The sequence below is a fragment of the Nilaparvata lugens genome, chromosome 2 (genome assembly GCF_014356525.2).
Source record: "Nilaparvata lugens isolate BPH chromosome 2, ASM1435652v1, whole genome shotgun sequence".
Classification (NCBI taxonomy): domain Eukaryota; kingdom Metazoa; phylum Arthropoda; class Insecta; order Hemiptera; family Delphacidae; genus Nilaparvata; species Nilaparvata lugens.
Window position 1 is genome coordinate 23,122,218 of NC_052505.1, and position 16,765 is coordinate 23,138,982.

General features: G+C 35.2%; 1 protein-coding gene across 3 annotated transcripts in view; it reads right to left on the minus strand.

Annotated features, from left to right (window-relative positions):
• Nucleotides 1–16,765, minus strand: part of LOC111049691 — a 31,460-nt gene that overhangs the window by 9,098 nt on the left and 5,597 nt on the right. For 2 of the 3 annotated variants that reach the window (XM_039420824.1, XM_039420823.1), the window contains exon 1: nt 1,724–1,781. The gene's annotated coding sequence lies outside the window, so the exon portion shown is untranslated. Of the gene's footprint in view, nt 1–1,723; nt 1,782–9,373; nt 9,739–12,146; nt 12,486–16,765 lie in introns of those variants that run through there. The other variant, XR_005570435.1, reaches the window with a different exon arrangement.

Genomic DNA, 16,765 nt, shown 5'->3' on the forward strand with positions numbered 1-16,765 from the left:
TAAATGTAGTTCTAACAAAATTGGTTCATAAATAAAGAAATTATAGCTGTATAAAAATAGGGAGTGACTTATCAGACACCCTGTAGAATAATAATCCTACAATCCCCAAATAGCACTACACAAAACGAATCCAACAAACATTATATAAACATAACACTGCGTTCAATGAAGTAGTATTTTTCCCGAGAGAAAAATAATAATAAAAAACCTTCCAACACTTTTCCTACGGCGATCAGGAAGAGTACTGAATATTCACGAAAAAATTTACAAAATAAAAAGATAAGATAAAATAATTGAAATGATAATTGAATGTTAATCAGAATGAAGAGAGAATTGTTTATTAAGCTTAAGAATGATTATGACAATTTTGTGAATAAACAGTAAAAAAGCTCCAAAAATGTATCAATACAAGATCAGACTTATAAAAAAAATAAGGAATAAATGACGAAAATAGCGCGAATCTAGGAGTAAAACACAAAATTCGGCATGAATCTAGATGTAAATCAGAAAATTAGACATGAATTTAGTGGTGAATCGCGGAATTATGAGTGAATTTAGGAGTAAATTACATAATTGGGCCGCTCAAATACTGAATAGTTGATCATCTAATAATGTAACAGCCGCCTAATTTCATGGCTGCAATATCAAACTATATTTCAATTTATTCAATAATCTCATTAATTGAATGGTTAATATGTTTAAATTAGAACACAATAATTACAATGTTTTTCCTGCTCAAATTGTTCATTTTCACAAAACCCAGGGTTTCAATTTCTAACTCATTTTATATTTTCGGATTGAGCTCGGCTCAACTGAAGATCATGCAATGGGTTCATGCACCAAAACCTTGGGTTTAGTGAAAATGAAACATCAAGTACAGAATAAAGTATAAATATTATATTCTTATTTGAACATCCGTTTTTTTTTTTTTTGAGATTTGTAATTGTTACCAGCCCTTGCTTCACAAAATGATCACTGGCCTAATAATTTTAGAATTAAAAAACAGAATTTAAAGGTGAAGACCTAAATGAAATAGCCTTATTTCGGACATTGTAATCTATCTAAATTTGGGAGAGAAACAGCTCATGGTAGCCTCATTTTTCCTCTACCGATAATTTTAATGGTGTGCTTTTCGTAAGAATAAACTTTTCCTCACCTACTGTCTAAAGTACTCACTTTACTCACTGGAACATAATATTAAAAAGCATCACTTATTCGTCGCCCTCGGGACTAAAGAGACTGAAAACTCCCTAGGGAGTTAGAGAAACTCCATTTGAATAACATGAGAAACATCTCTATTTTAAAAGCTTACATTGGAAATATGATGAAAGGTCGGAGCTCAGATGAGCTACTCATGTATGAGCTCAGATGAGCTCATGTAGAGTTGTCATTGAGCCAACTGAGTTCGAGACCTCAACCATAAATCTGATCAACTTATGAAAGATATGTTTGTATGCTATACTTATTACATAGCCTACTTGATATTAGTAGACTATGAAAATTTATACATATATTTTATGTTATTCAAAATGCCAGCCAACGAATATTTTTCATCAGCTTATAAAATCTGGAACGGCGGAACTGGAGTCAGCAGTCTGCCATCATTGTTTCAAGATCGGGCTCATTGTTTGCCTCGGGCATAGACTTTCCCCTCAAGTAGAAAAAGCTATATTTTTAACTCGACATATACAAATAACCATACTTGTTTCAACTAAAAACTCACATGCGTCTCGTGTGACATTGCTAGATCACACTCATTGTTCGATCTCTCTCGAAGTGAGAAGGGGATAGGTGATGCGCACAAGCAGCCTGAAGGAGTGGGAAGAAGAGTCTTCAAGCTTTGTGGGCTTGACATGGAAGTGTGACAGACCATTGGCCAGACAGGGTGTGTCAGTGCAGGTGTCGCGACCCATCCAAAAGTGGTTGGCGTTGACGTTGACTGAGGCCCCTCCGGCAGTAGAGCGTAGCACTGCTAGTCGCCTAGCTCTCCCACATGTAGTGTCGCATTGTGGAAACGCAAATACGCTTCTCATCGCAATAATAAATTAATATCATGATAATAATTAGCTGTTATGTAAATTCTTGTAAAAATAACGTTCACTGATGTAAGCTTATTTAAGCTTACAAGCTAAGCTTAAGCTTATTTAAGCTTACAATCAAGTTTATTTAAGCTTAAGCTTATAAGCTTATTTATATTTCAATTTACAAGTTTTTATATGGTACCTTGTCAAGCTGCCTCTTCAAGGAAGCTTATTGATTCAATTAATGATTTTTCTACTATATTATCTTCAATGTACTACACTTTGTAGGAAGCAACTATTATTGTGATTGTAAGTAATACGACTTAAATAGAACAACTTATATGTGCAAATTGGATCAACATCACAAATTGGTCGATAAAAGTTCTCATAGTTTGTTTAGGAATGAGTTTCTAGAGAATATATGGAGACGGAAAATGATAAGCCACTACTAAAAATTACAAGTATCGCAAGCCAAAAAAAACTTCTTCAATTACATTCACAAAGCTCAGTCTCTAAGCACCAAGCATACATTCCTCCCAAAATCAGCATTCCAATTCAACCCTATTGTATAGACTGCTATTTGTAAAAAGTGATTTTTTAATCCTATTACCCTGTAAGTGCAATAATGTAATATTTGTAAGCATGTGGTTATTTATTTGTGAGGAAATTTTTGTTTGGCGCAAGAATTTGGTTGCCCTACTCAATCTGTAGGCATCTATACTGTAAGGCAGTGCGAGTTGATTATCCTTGAGCTGCGTAAAATTCTGTGTGAATTGCGATCGGCTTATGAACAGAATGTTCGGCTCATTTTTTTAATGTAATTTACATGTAACATGAATATTATGCTGAAAAGAGTCAGTCAAAGCGTGTATAGGTGGAAATTTTGAGAATATTCTTTAATAATGTTCAGAAACTAAGAGATTGGTTATAAAATATTACATGACTTTTGAAAATAGCCTCACAACTGTACATTTTTATTACAACTGAATTTCCGTTTTTATAAACTAAAATATTACTCTGCATTACTTCTTCAAGATTTTCTCTGATAATACTGAAAGTGTGATTTGATAGATAACCATGTAAAATCTTGACAAGTAGCTTCATATTAATATTAATAGGCTACTGCTACTTATTAATATTATCTGAAATAACTGCTTCATAACAAAGGGTTACTACAAAAGATTCGTCATCTGGATTTTTAAAAAACTCATATTCACCGAAGTACTCATTTGAAATGAATAATCTTTATAACAATGGAAAAAGAAAATTCCAAAGTTTTTTTAACAATGAATACTTGAGCCCTATTAGACTAGGCAGCCAGGTCACACAGTCAGCCGAGCAAGCTCACTCAATCACCGGGCACTGTTTTTAGACTAGCACCCAGGACAGCCTTCCTGTCAGCCACATTTCGACTGCTGGTTGGATGCCGAGCCCGACGACCACACTGATAGCCAAAACTTGGCTGTCCTAGTCGTAAAATGGTGCCCGATGACAGAGTAATCGAATGCCCTGGTAACCGAGTGACCTGGTTGCCTAGTCTAATAGGAGCTCAAGGTAGCCTATTTATTAAAAAAAAAAACGTTGAAATTCTCTCTTTCCATTGTTTTAAAGATTATTTATTTCGAATGAGTACTTTGGTAATTATGAAATTTAAAAATATGACTAGTCTTTTGTAGTAACCCTACCCTGTATTACAAATCAATTTGTCACTAATTGCCAATCACAAATAATGAGTTTGTAGGCTACTATTGTAGCTTTGATAATTTCAAGATTATAGCTTCAAGAATATATTTATTTTTTACTTTATAATCATTTATAATTTTGAGGCTATGATAACTTTAAGTCAAGTTTTCAAGTTATGCGAATTGAAGTTGAGTTGACTTCAAGATTTAAAAATCACCCATTCGACTCAATTCATTTACTCTTTGTTGTTTTAAATTAAAAATGAGAAAATAAGATTTTTACTTTGTAAATTGTAATTTTTCTTTTTGAAATAAATATATTTTGTCTATCTGTCGAACGTTGAAAAAACTCGAATTCAAGTGAACTTGGGCTTCATTCTAGTTTATTACCGCGGAATCCAGCATTAAGACCTACATGGATCAATAGAGGAGGAAGAGACACGTGTTCAACCGCATGGTTGACAAAGACGTCAACGTGTACAACAAAGTTTGTTCCAAGGCGGATGACAATAACTGAATTACTGAACCATGTATCACATTGTTGTCAATTTCAAAGAACTAGCGGAAGAAGCATGGCAGAAAGTTATAATTTTTATGAGCTCCAGTCCTGACGGTTCTTAAAGTGCAATTCCTTAGAGGTGTATCAAGAAGCAATGTGTTAAGACACACGTGCCTATTAGCAGGCAGCCAGAGACGCGTCGTTACAGCCGTCACAGCTAGAGCACATAACCTGGTAAATTCAATGATTCATTGGATTTTTTTTAGATATTTATTTATTTATCATTTATTCGTGGACATAATCACAAATCATATAAATATGAACATTATGGCGACAGATAAATTTAAAATGCTTGCTATTATTGTTTCTACGATACATATGGAATTCAATTCATTAAATTTGATGAATTTATAGGTTATGATCTCTAGTAAGGACGCGTCTTGACTGTCTGACCACGCGTCTCGACATCTCGACAGCCGCGCATCTATGGAATTCAACTTTTAATACGCGTCTTGAGTCTTTGCTCAAATTGCATCCAAAGAAGCGGGTAAGTCTAAAACCTTGACCAGCATAAAAAGTGATTGACCAGGTATTTCTAATTGTCCGATTCGTTTCAAATTTGGCATACAGAATGATATACACATGTCAAACATACTGTTGAAGTTTCATCGGAATATGATGATGTTTAGGGGTGGTTAGGGGTAAAAAACCCTATTGACCAGCATAAAAAGTGATTGACCGGGTATTTCTAATTGTCCGATTCGTTTCAAATTTGGCATACAGAAAGTGTGATTTGATAGATAACCATGTAAAATCTTGACAAGTAGCTTCATATTAATATTAATAGGCTACTGCTACTTATTAATATTATCTGAAATAACTGCTTCATAACAAAGGGTTACTACAAAAGATTCGTCATCTGGATTTTTAAAAAACTCATATTCACCGAAGTACTCATTTGAAATGAATAATCTTTATAACAATGGAAAAAGAAAATTCCAAAGTTTTTTTAACAATGAATACTTGAGCCCTATTAGACTAGGCAGCCAGGTCACACAGTCAGCCGAGCAAGCTCACTCAATCACCGGGCACTGTTTTTAGACTAGCACCCAGGACAGCCTTCCTGTCAGCCACATTTCGACTGCTGGTTGGATGCCGAGCCCGACGACCACACTGATAGCCAAAACTTGGCTGTCCTAGTCGTAAAATGGTGCCCGATGACAGAGTAATCGAATGCCCTGGTAACCGAGTGACCTGGTTGCCTAGTCTAATAGGAGCTCAAGGTAGCCTATTTATTAAAAAAAAAAACGTTGAAATTCTCTCTTTCCATTGTTTTAAAGATTATTTATTTCGAATGAGTACTTTGGTAATTATGAAATTTAAAAATATGACTAGTCTTTTGTAGTAACCCTACCCTGTATTACAAATCAATTTGTCACTAATTGCCAATCACAAATAATGAGTTTGTAGGCTACTATTGTAGCTTTGATAATTTCAAGATTATAGCTTCAAGAATATATTTATTTTTTACTTTATAATCATTTATAATTTTGAGGCTATGATAACTTTAAGTCAAGTTTTCAAGTTATGCGAATTGAAGTTGAGTTGACTTCAAGATTTAAAAATCACCCATTCGACTCAATTCATTTACTCTTTGTTGTTTTAAATTAAAAATGAGAAAATAAGATTTTTACTTTGTAAATTGTAATTTTTCTTTTTGAAATAAATATATTTTGTCTATCTGTCGAACGTTGAAAAAACTCGAATTCAAGTGAACTTGGGCTTCATTCTAGTTTATTACCGCGGAATCCAGCATTAAGACCTACATGGATCAATAGAGGAGGAAGAGACACGTGTTCAACCGCATGGTTGACAAAGACGTCAACGTGTACAACAAAGTTTGTTCCAAGGCGGATGACAATAACTGAATTACTGAACCATGTATCACATTGTTGTCAATTTCAAAGAACTAGCGGAAGAAGCATGGCAGAAAGTTATAATTTTTATGAGCTCCAGTCCTGACGGTTCTTAAAGTGCAATTCCTTAGAGGTGTATCAAGAAGCAATGTGTTAAGACACACGTGCCTATTAGCAGGCAGCCAGAGACGCGTCGTTACAGCCGTCACAGCTAGAGCACATAACCTGGTAAATTCAATGATTCATTGGATTTTTTTTAGATATTTATTTATTTATCATTTATTCGTGGACATAATCACAAATCATATAAATATGAACATTATGGCGACAGATAATTTAAAATGCTTGCTATTATTGTTTCTACGATACATATGGAATTCAATTCATTAAATTTGATGAATTTATAGGTTATGATCTCTAGTAAGGACGCGTCTTGACTGTCTGACCACGCGTCTCGACATCTCGACAGCCGCGCATCTATGGAATTCAACTTTTAATACGCGTCTTGAGTCTTTGCTCAAATTGCATCCAAAGAAGCGGGTAAGTCTAAAACCTTGACCAGCATAAAAAGTGATTGACCAGGTATTTCTAATTGTCCGATTCGTTTCAAATTTGGCATACAGAATGATATACACATGTCAAACATACTGTTGAAGTTTCATCGGAATATGATGATGTTTAGGGGTGGTTAGGGGTAAAAAACCCTATTGACCAGCATAAAAAGTGATTGACCGGATATTTCTAATTGTCCGATTCGTTTCAAATTTGGCATACAGAATGATATACACATGTCAAACATACTGTTGAAGTTTCATCAAAATATAATGATATTTAGGCGTGGTAGGGGTAAAAAACCCTATTGACCAGCATAAAAAGTGATTGACCGGGTATTTCTAATTGTCCGATTCGTTTCAAATTTGGCATACAGGATGATATACACATATTAAACATACTGTAAAAGTTTCATCAAAATATAATGATGTTTAGGGGTGGTAGGGGTAAAAAACCCTATTGACCAGCATAAAAAGTGATTGACCGGGTATTTCTAACTGTCCGATTCGTTTCAAATTTGGCATACAGGATGATATACACATATTAAACATACTGTTAAAGTTTCATCGAAATATAATGATATTTAGGCGTGGTAGGGGTAAAAAACCCTATTGACCAGCATAAAAAGTGATTGACCGGGTATTTCTAATTGTCCGATTCATTTCAAATTTGGCATACAGGATGATATACACATATTAAACATACTGTTAAAGTTTCATCAAAATATAATGATATTTAGGCGTGGTAGGGGTAAAAAACCCTATTGACCAGCATAAAAAGTGATTGACCGGATATTTCTAATTGTCTGATTCGTTTCAAATTTGGCATACAGGATGATATACACATATTAAACATACTGTTAAAGTTTCATCAAAATATAATGATGTTTAGGGGTGGTAGGGGTAAAAAACCCTATTGACCAGCATAAAAAGTGATTGACCGGGTATTTCTAATTGTCCAATTCGTTTCAAATTTGGCATACAGGATGATATACACATATTAAACATACTGTGAAAGTTTCATCAAAAAAAAATGATGTTTAGGGGTGGTAGGGGTAAAAAACCCTATTGACCAGCATAAAAAGTGATTGACCAGGTATTTCTAATTGTCCGATTCGTTTCAAATTTGGCATACAGAATGATATACACATGTCAAACATACTGTTGAAGTTTCATCGGAATATGATGATGTTTAGGGGTGGTAGGGGTAAAAAACCCTATTGACCAGCATAAAAAGTGATTGACCGGGTATTTCTAATTGTCCGATTCGTTTCAAATTTGGCATACAGAATGATATACACATGTCAAACATACTGTTGAAGTTTCATCAAAATATAATGATGTTTAGGGGTGGTTAGGGGTAAAAAACCCTATTGACCAGCATAAAAAGTGATTGACCAGGTATTTCTAATTGTCCGATTCGTTTCAAATTTGGCATACAGGATGATATACACATATTAAACATACTGTAAAAGTTTCATCAAAATATAATGATGTTTAGGGGTGGTAGGGGTAAAAAACCCTATTGACCAGCATAAAAAGTGATTGACCGGGTATTTCTAACTGTCCGATTCGTTTCAAATTTGGCATACAGGATGACATACACATATTAAACATACTGTTAAAGTTTCATCGAAATATAATGATATTTAGGCGTGGTAGGGGTAAAAAACCCTATTGACCAGCATAAAAAGTGATTGACCGGGTATTTCTAATTGTCCGATTCATTTCAAATTTGGCATACAGGATGATATACACATATTAAACATACTGTTAAAGTTTCATCAAAATATAATGATATTTAGGCGTGGTAGGGGTAAAAAACCCTATTGACCAGCATAAAAAGTGATTGACCGGATATTTCTAATCGTCCGATTTGTTTCAAATTTGGCATACAGGATGATATACACATATTAACATACTGTTAAAGTTTCATCGAAATATAATGATATTTAGGCGTGGTATAAAATATACTACAAAAATATTCCATCTCAATTATAAAAATTCATCATTCAATCTTGAGAAAATATATTTTCTTGACGAATAGAATATATTTGATAATTGTTTTACAAAATCAACAATAATCAGATGTACTGGAATAACTTGAAAAATAGCTATCTATTATAGAAGGCGTTGGAAAGAGGTAATAGTAAGACCCTGTTGTCCTATCATTTCAACTGACTTCATAACATGAATCTAACTATAGTTAAAGCAGAGGCCTCACTATGCTTGGTCGTTTAGTTATGTCTTACCAACCACAAACTAATATCAATATTCAGTTTTAGAGTGATTTTTTTTTTAATTTTATGGATGAACATTTTTAAAAGTAACTCATTAGTTTACATTGATTAGTGAGTGTAATTTTGTTATTCAATTTGATTTTCAAACAATCTAAATTCAAAATTTCTTGTTTTTACTGAAAATTGGACTAAAATTCAGAAGTGAATGAGAGATAACCAACTTTTGGGACTACTTTATGAATCTGTTTTTGGCTGTGCCTGTTGGCCATCCTCAATCATTTTAATGATTTGTGTATCATTCAATAATTTTGCCTATAGTGAGATCCACGTTATAAACTCATCTCACTATAATATTGCAAGTGAAATTCGACACCTGTTGCAATATGAAGATACTGTTTTTCCATATTTATCACAATATGAACAAGTAGGTTACTACCTAATGAATGTGTAAACTGATTGTCTACCTTGATCTAAGTCACGCAGCAATGTAGCTGGCAGGTCGAGTTGGGCGGAAGCGCCCCGCGAACGAGTTCGGCCAGCGAGTGGAGTGGCGCCCTGATTTCAAGCGAAGCAACCGAGTGGCCGGGTGTGACCGCCACATAGTGTCGCCTGCCGTCGATCAGCAACCGAAGGCCATTCAGTGTCTCCTCTGCCAGTCGACCGGTGTGTGCACTTCCACTGTCTGCTTGCTTGGCACTCACCACGCCGTACTGCATCTGGTGTCCGTCGGGCCTCGCCCACATTATGCGCACGTCACTCGGCATCATGTTCTTCAACTCCACGGCCATTCCTTCCGTAGAGTTGTACGACACTCCAAATCTCGGACGATCTGAAAGTAGCATTGGCACTGTAACATAAAACTTACAAAGTGTCTGATACGTCACTCCTATTTTTCAACAGTTATAATTTCATTATTTATGAACCAATTTTGTTAGAACTACATTTGTTAGATAGAGCACTCCTTGAGGTTGTGTTTAACACCAATTTCCATTTGTTTCAGTTTAAAATGCCCCCTCTCTTGACTGTGGAAGAACGAGCCGAAATAGCAGCTCCGAAATAACTGCACGTACAAAGGTGGTGGAGGGGCTGAACGAGAGATCCATGCAACACTGGATGCAAAAACATTGAGATCTTTCTTAAGAATCGTTGCAACAGAGTAACGTGAAAGACCACTTTCACGAGATCCTTGATGCAGTGATTTCGTAGGGCTCCTCATGAACTTTTCATGAACTCTGTCAACATTCTCTGCTGTCCTTGATGTTGATGGTCTTCCTGATCGTCTTGAATCTGCGACACTCCCTGTTGTTAGTAATCTGGAATGGACATTTTGCATCAAGTTCTGCATGAATCCCTCGTTCAGCCCTCCACCATCTTTGTACTCGCACCACAGATCCTCAGACCACATAACGAGCTGCTATTTCAGCTCGTTCTTCCACAGTCAAGAGAGGGGGCATTTTTAAACTGAAACAAATGAAAATTGGTGTTAAACACAACCTCAAGGAGTGCTCTATCTAATAAATGTAGTTCTAACAAAATTGGTTCATAAATAAAGAAATTATAGCTGTATAAAAATAGGGAGTGACTTATCAGACACCCTGTAGAATAATAATCCTACAATCCCCAAATAGCACTACACAAAACGAATCCAACAAACATTATATAAACATAACACTGCGTTCAATGAAGTAGTATTTTTCCCGAGAGAAAAATAATAATAAAAAACCTTCCAACACTTTTCCTACGGCGATCAGGAAGAGTACTGAATATTCACGAAAAAATTTACAAAATAAAAAGATAAGATAAAATAATTGAAATGATAATTGAATGTTAATCAGAATGAAGAGAGAATTGTTTATTAAGCTTAAGAATGATTATGACAATTTTGTGAATAAACAGTAAAAAAGCTCCAAAAATGTATCAATACAAGATCAGACTTATAAAAAAAATAAGGAATAAATGACGAAAATAGCGCGAATCTAGGAGTAAAACACAAAATTCGGCATGAATCTAGATGTAAATCAGAAAATTAGACATGAATTTAGTGGTGAATCGCGGAATTATGAGTGAATTTAGGAGTAAATTACATAATTGGGCCGCTCAAATACTGAATAGTTGATCATCTAATAATGTAACAGCCGCCTAATTTCATGGCTGCAATATCAAACTATATTTCAATTTATTCAATAATCTCATTAATTGAATGGTTAATATGTTTAAATTAGAACACAATAATTACAATGTTTTCCTGCTCAAATTGTTCATTTTCACAAAACCCAGGGTTTCAATTTCTAACTCATTTTATATTTTCGGATTGAGCTCGGCTCAACTGAAGATCATGCAATGGGTTCATGCACCAAAACCTTGGGTTTAGTGAAAATGAAACATCAAGTACAGAATAAAGTATAAATATTATATTCTTATTTGAACATCCGTTTTTTTTTTTTTTTGAGATTTGTAATTGTTACCAGCCCTTGCTTCACAAAATGATCACTGGCCTAATAATTTTAGAATTAAAAAACAGAATTTAAAGGTGAAGACCTAAATGAAATAGCCTTATTTCGGACATTGTAATCTATCTAAATTTGGGAGAGAAACAGCTCATGGTAGCCTCATTTTTCCTCTACCGATAATTTTAATGGTGTGCTTTTCGTAAGAATAAACTTTTCCTCACCTACTGTCTAAAGTACTCACTTTACTCACTGGAACATAATATTAAAAAGCATCACTTATTCGTCGCCCTCGGGACTAAAGAGACTGAAAACTCCCTAGGGAGTTAGAGAAACTCCATTTGAATAACATGAGAAACATCTCTATTTTAAAAGCTTACATTGGAAATATGATGAAAGGTCGGAGCTCAGATGAGCTACTCATGTATGAGCTCAGATGAGCTCATGTAGAGTTGTCATTGAGCCAACTGAGTTCGAGACCTCAACCATAAATCTGATCAACTTATGAAAGATATGTTTGTATGCTATACTTATTACATAGCCTACTTGATATTAGTAGACTATGAAAATTTATACATATATTTTATGTTATTCAAAATGCCAGCCAACGAATATTTTTCATCAGCTTATAAAATCTGGAACGGCGGAACTGGAGTCAGCAGTCTGCCATCATTGTTTCAAGATCGGGCTCATTGTTTGCCTCGGGCATAGACTTTCCCCTCAAGTAGAAAAAGCTATATTTTAACTCGACATATACAAATAACCATACTTGTTTCAACTAAAAACTCACATGCGTCTCGTGTGACATTGCTAGATCACACTCATTGTTCGATCTCTCTCGAAGTGAGAAGGGGATAGGTGATGCGCACAAGCAGCCTGAAGGAGTGGGAAGAAGAGTCTTCAAGCTTTGTGGGCTTGACATGGAAGTGTGACAGACCATTGGCCAGACAGGGTGTGTCAGTGCAGGTGTCGCGACCCATCCAAAAGTGGTTGGCGTTGACGTTGACTGAGGCCCCCTCCGGCAGTAGAGCGTAGCACTGCTAGTCGCCTAGCTCTCCCACATGTAGTGTCGCATTGTGGAAACGCAAATACGCTTCTCATCGCTTACAATTAAAACGTATTGACGAGGCTGCAAAATACAAAATTACTATGATTATCACTCGATATTCAATACATTAAGCAAATAATAAATTAATATCATGATATAATGATGTTAGGGGTGGTAGGGGTAAAAAACCCTATTGACCAGCATAAAAAGTGATTGACCGGGTATTTCTAATTGTCTGATATGTTTCAAATTTGGCATACAGGATGATTTACACATATTAAACATACTGTTAAAGTTTCATCAAAATATAATGATGTTTAGGGGTGGTAGGGGGTTAAAACCCTATTGACCAGCATAAAAAGTGATTGACCGGGTATTTCTAATTGTCCGATTCATTTCAAATTTGGCATACAGAATGATATACACATGTCAAACATACTGTTGAAGTTTCATCAAAATATGATGATGTTTAGGGGTGGTTAGCCTTTTCTATACCAATAGCTATTCATATTATTCAAATACATTCTGTTGAAGCTGATTATGTTTTGGAAACAACAACCTCCAGAATGTTTGATGGTTTTGTATTGGTAATCGTTTTCACTTCTCACACTCACAAAAACAAACATGAAAGTGTATGATTGTCTAGATAGAAAGGACTACTCCTTTAAATTCTAGGCTCGTTTGTGAAAGGCAGGTTCGCAGAAATCTATTATTTAATTCACTTCTATTTTCTGATTCCTTTTTTGAAAAGGGTCGTTTTCAAAACATGTTTTTGGAACAATATGCATACCTTATCTTTTCTCTGGGAATTCACGTCTCTCTGATTTGTATCGCATTAGGAGACAAGTGTCATCCTGACATTCCTATTATACGTTCCTGGTACAGTTGGCCAAATGAAAATGAGTCCCTCAAGGTCAAAGCTTGCTCTTCACACCACCACCCGTCTCTACCAACACTGTTGCCACTTTGTACCAAGGGTGGCCAGTAAGAGAGAAGGTGAATGTGTGTGTGAGAGAGGGTGTGATAGTGAAGTATTGTTATTGTGAGGAGTTTTGTTTGTCTTCTCTGTCCAAAGCCTGGATGAAGTGTGATGGGAATCAAATGAGAATTCATGCAAATTGAAAAATGCAGAGTGGAGTGGGCACTACAAGAATATTGACTAAAATAAATAAAATTACATCACTCCACTTCCAATTGATTATTATAAAAGTCTCCAGATAACCTTAGAAATACCCGGTCAATCACTTTTTATGCTGGTCAATAGGGTTTTTACCCCTAACCACCCCTAAACATCATTATATTTTGATGAAACTTCAACAGTATGTTTGACATGTGTATATCATCCTGTATGCCAAATTTGAAACGAATCGGACAATTAGAAATACCCGGTCAATCACTTTTTATGCTGGTCAATAGGGTTTTTACCCCTAACCACCCCTAAACATCATTATATTTTGATGAAACTTCAACAGTATGTTTGACATGTGTATATCATCCTGTATGCCAAATTTGAAACGAATCGGACAATTAGAAATACCCGGTCAATCACTTTTTATGCTGGTCAATAGGGTTTTTAACGCCTAAACACCTAAACCAAGGATATAGCAGGTTGCCTCGATCGCGTTTACGTACGCGCATGAGATGGCATGAGCCTGCGTCAGACTGCGACCTCCCGTCCGGCAAACGCCGGCTCCCATATGAATTACTTACAAAACACCGCGTCAAATATCAATTCCTCACATGAAAACCGCTGTATTGATAAAAATTATGAATATGCGATTCAATTCAGAAAGAAACTAGTTTTACATCAATATGTAATTTGAATACATTAACTAATTTCCAAAAGTATAGAAAAAACTTGAATCTATCACTATATTATTCAATCCGTAAATCCGATTCATCAAAATATAATGATGTTTAGGGGTGGTAGGGGGTTAAAACCCTATTGACCAGCATAAAAAGTGATTGACCGGGTATTTCTAATTGTCTGATTCGTTTCAAATTTGGCATACAGGATGATATACACATATTAAACATACTGTTAAAGTTTCATCAAAATATAATGATGTTTAGGGGTGGTAGGGGTAAAAAACCCTATTGACCAGCATAAAAAGTGATTGACCGGGTATTTCTAATTGTCTGATATGTTTCAAATTTGGCATACAGGATGATTTACACATATTAAACATACTGTTAAAGTTTCATCAAAATATAATGATGTTTAGGGGTGGTAGGGGGTTAAAACCCTATTGACCAGCATAAAAAGTGATTGACCGGGTATTTCTAATTGTCCGATTCATTTCAAATTTGGCATACAGAATGATATACACATGTCAAACATACTGTTGAAGTTTCATCAAAATATGATGATGTTTAGGGGTGGTTAGCCTTTTCTATACCAATAGCTATTCATATTATTCAAATACATTCTGTTGAAGCTGATTATGTTTTGGAAACAACAACCTCCAGAATGTTTGATGGTTTTGTATTGGTAATCGTTTTCACTTCTCACACTCACAAAAACAAACATGAAAGTGTATGATTGTCTAGATAGAAAGGACTACTCCTTTAAATTCTAGGCTCGTTTGTGAAAGGCAGGTTCGCAGAAATCTATTATTTAATTCACTTCTATTTTCTGATTCCTTTTTTGAAAAGGGTCGTTTTCAAAACATGTTTTTGGAACAATATGCATACCTTATCTTTTCTCTGGGAATTCACGTCTCTCTGATTTGTATCGCATTAGGAGACAAGTGTCATCCTGACATTCCTATTATACGTTCCTGGTACAGTTGGCCAAATGAAAATGAGTCCCTCAAGGTCAAAGCTTGCTCTTCACACCACCACCCGTCTCTACCAACACTGTTGCCACTTTGTACCAAGGGTGGCCAGTAAGAGAGAAGGTGAATGTGTGTGTGAGAGAGGGTGTGATAGTGAAGTATTGTTATTGTGAGGAGTTTTGTTTGTCTTCTCTGTCCAAAGCCTGGATGAAGTGTGATGGGAATCAAATGAGAATTCATGCAAATTGAAAAATGCAGAGTGGAGTGGGCACTACAAGAATATTGACTAAAATAAATAAAATTACATCACTCCACTTCCAATTGATTATTATAAAAGTCTCCAGATAACCTTAGAAATACCCGGTCAATCACTTTTTATGCTGGTCAATAGGGTTTTTAACCCCTAACCACCCCTAAACATCATTATATTTTGATGAAATATCAACAGTATGTTTAATATGTGTAAATTATCCTGTATGCCAAATTTGAAACATATCAGACAATTAGAAATACCCGATCAATCACTTTTTATGCTGGTCAATAGGGTTTTAACCCCCTACCACCCCTAAACATCATTATATTTTGATGAAATTTCAACAGCATGTTGAGTAGGTGTGAACCATCCTGCATGCAAAATTTGAAACGAATCGGACAATTAGAAATACCCGGTCAATCACTTTTTATGCTGGTCAATAGGGTTTTTAACGCCTAAACACCCCTAAACCAAGGATATAGCAGGTTGCCTCGATCGCGTTTACGTACGCGCATGAGATGGCATGAGCCTGCGTCAGACTGCGACCTCCCGTCCGGCAAACGCCGGCTTCCCATATGAATTACTTACAAAACACCGCGTCAAATATCAATTCCTCACATGAAAACCGCTGTATTGATAAAAATTATGAATATGCGATTCAATTCAGAAAGAAACTAGTTTTACATCAATATGTAATTTGAATACATTAACTAATTTCCAAAAGTATAGAAAAAACTTGAATCTATCACTATATTATTCAATCCGTAAATCCGATTCATCAGTGAAAAGGCTGGTAACTTTTTTGTTTTGGACTCATTTTGAACAATAATATGACAAAATAAAGAAAACAAATATAATTCTACGCTGGTCATCTAATTATGTTTAGAAATGATTGTTTTTATTTGACAATCGTTTGTGAAAGTAAATAGTATCAGCGCCCCGAATGCTGGGTAGTAGCAAGCATTATTCTGTATAATAATGACTATTTGTTTAGGACTAAACTCATTGACAAATACCTAGAATCAATTTAGGGAATTCATTAAACTGATCACCATTGTTACAAGCTATTTATAGATCGTTGAACTGTCTTGTTACTAATAAAATTTTAACACTTTTATACCGTAGTGTTTTTGTTTCAACTCAATGCAGTATTATTATTGACGATTGTTAGTATTTTTTATTGATGACTGTTATTAATCGTTTGAACTGGCAATCATGCCAGTTAATGAAGTAGTCCTAATGTAGACTACTTTCTGATTAATAAGTGAGTTCTGTGCTTATTCTGTGCGGTTATTCCGAGTAATGTGTGTGATTGAAATTGTTTGATGGTA